This window comes from Callorhinus ursinus, unplaced genomic scaffold, assembly GCF_003265705.2.
Source record: "Callorhinus ursinus isolate GAN/ISIS: 27379988/994484 unplaced genomic scaffold, GSC_fseal_2.0 scaffold78, whole genome shotgun sequence".
NCBI lineage: Eukaryota > Metazoa > Chordata > Mammalia > Carnivora > Otariidae > Callorhinus > Callorhinus ursinus.
In genome coordinates, this window is record NW_027397140.1 from 2,168 (window position 1) to 8,597 (window position 6,430).

The window sequence follows — 6,430 nt, forward strand, 5'->3', positions numbered from 1 at the left end:
TATATATATACAATGGAATATTACTCAGCCATCAGAAAGGATGAATATTTGCCATTTACATCAACATGGATGGAACTCGACGATATTATGCTGAGTGAAGTAAGTCAATCAGAGAGAGACAATTATCATATATTTTCACTTATATGTGGAATATAAGAAACAGCACAGAGGATCAGAGGGTAAGGGAGGGAAAACTGAATGGGAAGTCATCAGAGAGGGAGACAAACCATGAGAGACTCTTAACTACGGGAAACAAATTAAGGATTGCTGGAGGGGCGGTGGGAGGGGGCTGAGGTAATTGGATTATGGGCATTAAGGAGGGCATGTGATGTGATGAGCACTGGGTGTTATATGCAACTGATGAATTATTGAACTCTACATCTGAAACTAATGGTGTTAATAATACGTTGGCTAATTGAGTTTAAATTTAAAAAAATAATTAAAAAATAAAAACAGCTTGTGTGTCTCTCACCCTGAGCACCGTGCTACTTTTCCATATACCACAGGCCACAAATAATTACAAATCCAAAGGGGCAAAGCTGACATGGCCCATTTGGAGCCAGTAGACAGGGGGGCAATGAGCCCTGATGAAACAGTTATGGACAAAATATAGTCCACTGTGGGGTTGAAGTTCGTCAATATAAAGAAGGAAGCAACAATGACCAAGACCAGGAATAGGATGTTGTTATAAAGGATGGAAAATGTCGTAGCTTTGTAACTGACAACTTTGTTCTTCTTCCACAAGATTCTTTCATCTTTTTTCTTTTGAGACATCTTTCTTTTACCAGCTTCAGAAAGTTTTTGAGTCACTTCTTTGGAAACAGCATCCTCCCTCTTCTGTGCTACTTTGTGTTTGAGAACAAATTTCACAATTTTGTATGCAAAGGCTACCAAATAAGTGCTTACTAGGATCATCACACTATAGAGAACAGCAGACTGAATAAGATCCATATGCCATATTTGCCAAGATAACTGGCTGGGGATGATGGACATGATGAAGGTATTCCCAAAGAACACGAAGGACTTGGCCAAATCCTGCAGGAGCAGGTCCTCCTTGGACTGCTGCTTGGAATCGCCTTTGGAAACCATGGTGGAGTTGAGCCACAAGCCTGGAAGCTCTTATGATTTTAATAACATTTTCTTTTCTTTACTTATTGTAGAATACAGTATATAATACATATAACATACAAAATATGTTAATCTACTATTTATGTTATTTCATAAGGCTACTGATCAATAGCTATTAGTAGTTGTTAGGGAATCAAAAGTTATATTGGGATTTTCAACTGTGTGGGAGCCAGGAACGTTGAGCCAAGTTGTTCAAGGGTCAACTGTATATGCTATTGGCATAATTTTATAGTATAGTTTTGCTGGGCAATACATATATGTTGAATAGCATTAGAGAAAATGGAACCCACTGGATGTGCAAGGAGTCAAGTTTAATAGTACATGTTGGGCATGCAAGGAGTGGCCCCTGAATGATACAGAGTGTTTCTGCATAGAGTGGTTGAATCACAAACAAGTTTGAGGGGCATGGTGTTTAGCTGGGAAATTGCTGATGAACAGGAATTGGAAGTCAATGGCACAGCCTGGCTGAATATAAGTTGAATAGCACAGAGGTGGGCATCAAAGGGAAATTGCAGTGAGTACAATGGGTGCACAAGGAAAAGAAGGTTGAATGGCACCAACATGGGTGTGCATGAAGTGTATGTTGGATGGTGCAGATGGATGAACAAGAAGTGACTATTGAATCACACACAGTGGGAATGCAAGACTATCTGAATGGCAGCAGGTGTGCAAGATGCAGACATTGATTGCACAATTGGTATTCAGACAGTGGTTTTGAATCAACACAGCACAGGTGCTGAAAGTGAAAGTTGATGTCCAAGAAGCGGAAGTGGATCTTCAAACAGCTAAAAGACAGCGTACAATGGCTGGAAATGTGATGGTTCGCAATGGGTGTGAGGCATATAAACTGGATAACACAACTGGTGTGCAAATTATTAGGTGCATGGAACATCTAGATGTGAAAGGAGTCAAGTTAGGATGATGTAGAATTTGTGAACAAGGAGTTGTTATTTCTCTATAAATTATAATTGAAAGGCACATTGTGTATGCAAAGTATGGAAATGGAGAAAACAGCCTGGTTGTGCTACAGGTGTAAGGTGAGTTCTACAGAGGGGGCTCCAGCAGGTGGGTTTTGGGGTGGTGGGGTTGGGGAGCCATCCTAGGGACATAGCCTTATGCTGTGAAAAGCCATGCTAGAGTTTGGTCAAGTCTCTTAGTGCAGGGGTTTAGAGGGAATTGTTTTGTACTAAGAGTTCTGCAGTCCTCACCCCAGGGCCTCCCAGGATACTCTGTTTCTACCAACACAGGGGTGGGTGGGCCCCATGCAGGGGTGTGTGTGGGCTTGGACAAATTCCATGGTCACCCCTCTCTAGCCAGATCATTCCAGCCCTCTAGGAAATGTTTTTTGAGATGCTGCCAACCCTGGAAGTGGGAAGCCAGTCCCAGGCACGCCTTCCAGGCCTCCCTGTCTGGTCCAGAAATGGACCTGGAAACATTTTCTAGAGGGGCATGTGATGATAGGAGTCCATGCAGGACTAGGGCCAGACTACTGACTCTCCACAGATGTCTCTGGCTGGCCACTCCAGAGATCTGAAAAATATTTAAAAGGCACATTGGACCACTTAACCACACCAGGACTGTGGCCAAGACCATGGTATGACTGGGCCTCCTTGTCCATCCCAGGCTTATCTCTACTTCCAAATGGGACTAAGAAAAAATTTCAAGAGGCCTATCTGGTAGCCAGACACCTCACAGGACTGTGTTTGAGTCCCGGCACCATCCCATGGCATCCCTTCCCAGTGCCACAGACAGGACTCAGAAACGTTTTCCACAGGCACATCAGATGATGAGTACCCACACTTGACCATGGTCAGGACACTTCCACAAGGCTCTCTACCCACCCAAGCCAGGCTTTGTCACCAAAGAGAGCTTAAGAAATTTGTTGGGGGGTACTTCCAATGACTGGCCCTACACAAGATCTCAATGAGCCTGGAATGCAATTTCAAAGTGTATCTGACCTGCCTGTAGTGCTCCCTTCTCTGGTGAGGGACATAAAAATATGTGGGGGGCTGCATGTGGTAAGCAGCCCTATATGGGAAACTGTCAGGCCTAGGCATCCCCTTTTTGGTTCTTACTGGCTCCCCATTTTGGAGTGGGACTTAGGAATGTTTGGGGAGTGCCTCATATGACTGGGTCCCATGCAGGGCCACAGCTGGGTCATAGGCACCCACTTAAGTCCTCTCTGGCCAGCTTGGATCAATCCCTGTTTGCAAGGGGCATCTGGCAACCATGGCCAGGACCAAGATGCCCTGATGTGGCCCCCATGTCAGTCACAGGCTGAAGTCCACCTCCAAAGAGGGACATAGAAAAAGTTTCTGGGGGCACAACCTAAACCTCATGAGGCACCCTCTCCGGGCAGCCCTTACTGGCCCAGCCAGTGCCCACATCCTCCAGAGAGGGATATCCAGAGGCCATCCAATGACCACATAGGACTAGGGTGTGAACCTTAGTGCCCTCTCAGGCCTCCCTGGCAGGCTGTTTCCATCTCAGCCACTAGAAGTGGGTTGAGAAACATTCTTGGGAGGCACCTCTTTACTTTACAGGTATCGGCTCAAGCAGCTTTACAGGTTAACAGGGAGGCCCAAGAGGTCACTCTAGTTCTAGTGTGATCCCACTTGGGAGACTAGAAGCTGAATGCACATTCTGAAAATGTTTATGCCTCCCTCCAAAGGGGGCAATCACCAGGGCAGGCCTGGGGGTCTTAGAAGGGTACCATGGGCCTGGCTGTGGCCCTGCGTGGGAACTGTTCTTTGGAGTTACCCCAAAAACATTTCTAAGTTTCTCTCTGGCATGGAAAAGCCTGGGAAGGCCACCAAGTCCTTGAGAAGGAGCTTTGATGGGTCCTGGTACTAGGAGCTCTACCCAAAAAGTTTCTAATTCCCCCTTCAAAGACCAGGACCAGCCTGCTTAGTACAGGCAGGCCTGGGGAGTACACTCTGCTGGCCACAAGTCCAATATGAGTCCTGACCATTGACTCTGTCTTCCCAAAACATTTCCAATTTTTTTTCCAGAGTTAGGCACTGAGTCAGGCTGGCCATGGATGAAGAGAAGGGCATTGCATCTCCTCCAAATTTTTAAGTCCCCTTCAGAAGCCAGTACAGACTTGGGTAGGCATGCAGGTCTGTGATAAGAATCCCCAGACTGGCATAGTCCCATGTGTGGCACATTTGACAGAAACACACTTTAAATATTTCTAAGACCCTCCAAGCAAGCATGTGGGGGGAGTACTGGGACAGGGTGGACAAGTAGAGTGAGGATGGTGTTTTTGGCCAGACTGCAGTCATGCATGGAGCCCAGCCTTTGCATGCACTTCCAGAAAATTTATCTAAGTGCCATTCTGGAGGACAGCTCTGATCCAGGTCAGCAAGGGACAAGTGGCAGTGTGCCTGGCTTGTTTGCTGTCTTATCTTCATATGTACTTCCCAAAAATGTTTCCATGTCCACTACATTAGGGGTGACCAGCAAGAGCCAGCCTTAGAGGTCTACAGAAGATATCTAGAGCCCTGTGGTATTTTGAATGGGGCTCAGTCATCCAGGGCACCTCTGAAAATTTTTTCCAACTCCCTTTCCAGAAAGGAGACATTGGCCCAGGACAACCAGAAAAGCCTAGGAGAGGGGCTCGGTCTTTAAGAGGTCCAAGTCACTGGGAGCAACCTGTGTAAAGTTTTCTAAGCCTCCCTCCAAAAGCCAAGGCCAACTGTCTGGACAAGGAAATGGAGGCACATGCATGTGTGTGTGCGTATTTTGATTTTTAGAGATGTATGGTAAGCAACTGGATTATAGATTTGGGGTGCTAAGAAAAATGCAAAGTTCTTACACAGATGTGAGAGTTATAAATATAGAAATGATAGGTGAAACTGGAGTAGAAAAGATTCCCCAGGAAGAGTAAAAATCCCCTTCCATTGAACCATTTATAATACTAAGATTCTCTCCTTGTGAGATTTGTGCGGTCATCGCAGTTTATGTTTCAGGTAGTTGCTATGGTGTCTGAATGGTCCCTCCCAAATTTATATGTTGAAATCTTAATGACCAATGTATTAGCAGGTTGGGTCTTTGGGAGGTGATCAGGTCATAAGGATGGAGCCCTCATGAATGGGATTAGTGCCCTTATAAAAGAGGCCCCAGTGAGCTCCCTTGCCCCTTTCACCACGTTGAGGACACAACCATAAGTCAGCTCCAAGAAGAGGGCCCTCACCAACCCCATGCTGGCACACTCATCTTGAATTCCAGCCTTCAGAACTGTGAGAAATAAATTTCTGTTGTTTATAAGCCACCCTAGTTTGTGGTATTTTGTTTCAATAGCCTAAATGGACTGTCAGTGGTGTATCAGCTATCTACTACTACAGTAATGCAATGTAATAAACGACATGAAAACCCAGCAGATCACTAAAAGAAAAAAATAGAGGTGTATGTAACAGGTTTCTGGAATGGTTATACACAATATTGAACAGAAAGTCAGTTCAAAGGTACAGTTTTAATTAAGAACGACAAAGACAATACTCCATCTTTGATCAACAGGGATTATAAAATCGCCTTTGGCTGCTCCCAATCACAGTGAAGCAGCGCTCAGCCTGTCTGCCTCTTGCCAGACAAGCCTCTTTGCTGACACCTGCTGTAATGTGGACCATGTAGTGTGACCTGAGTAGACAAAGTGAAACTGAGAGATCATTAGAGATCACCCTAGAAGAAGAAACTAAAGCTGGGATAAGAATGGACAACTAACTGGTCATGGTACCTGAAAAGGCAGGTGCAAATAGGTACACTGAATGAAAACTAACTGGCTGCTCTCAAAATATCATGTTAAACCACCAACCAAGGTAAGCCAGAGATTATTATTATTAATTATATTATTTTTTTTAAAGATTTTTATTTTTTTTAAAGATTCCATTTATTTATTTGAGAGAGAGAGAGAATGAGAGATAGACAGCACGAGAGGGAAGAGGGTCAGAGGGAGAAGCAGACTCCCTGCCGAGCAGGGAGCCCGATGTGGGACTCAATCCCGGGACTCCAAGATCATGACCTGAGCCGAAGGCAGTCGCTTAACCAACTGAGCCACCGGGGCGCCCTATTAATTATATTATTATTGTTGTTGTTGTTGTTAATAATCTAACGCCTAATTCTTTGAAGACGGTCCTAAACGTACGGAGCTGACACTGGAAAAAAGCAGCCCGGAACCGCCAGCAAAGACCAGCACGGACACTCAACGCAGCAGGAGCGCGAACTCTCGCGACAGCGTCCTGAGCCTCTCGGAGGCGCAAAGCGTCGGGAGCGTGAACTCTCGCGAGAGTGGGCACAACGGGCA

General features: G+C 45.4%; 1 pseudogene; it reads right to left on the minus strand.

The window, feature by feature from the left end:
* Positions 1-544: 544 nt before the first annotated feature.
* LOC112808803 (translocon-associated protein subunit gamma pseudogene) lies at positions 545-1,089 on the minus strand (annotated as a pseudogene).
* Positions 1,090-6,430: the final 5,341 nt, after the last annotated feature.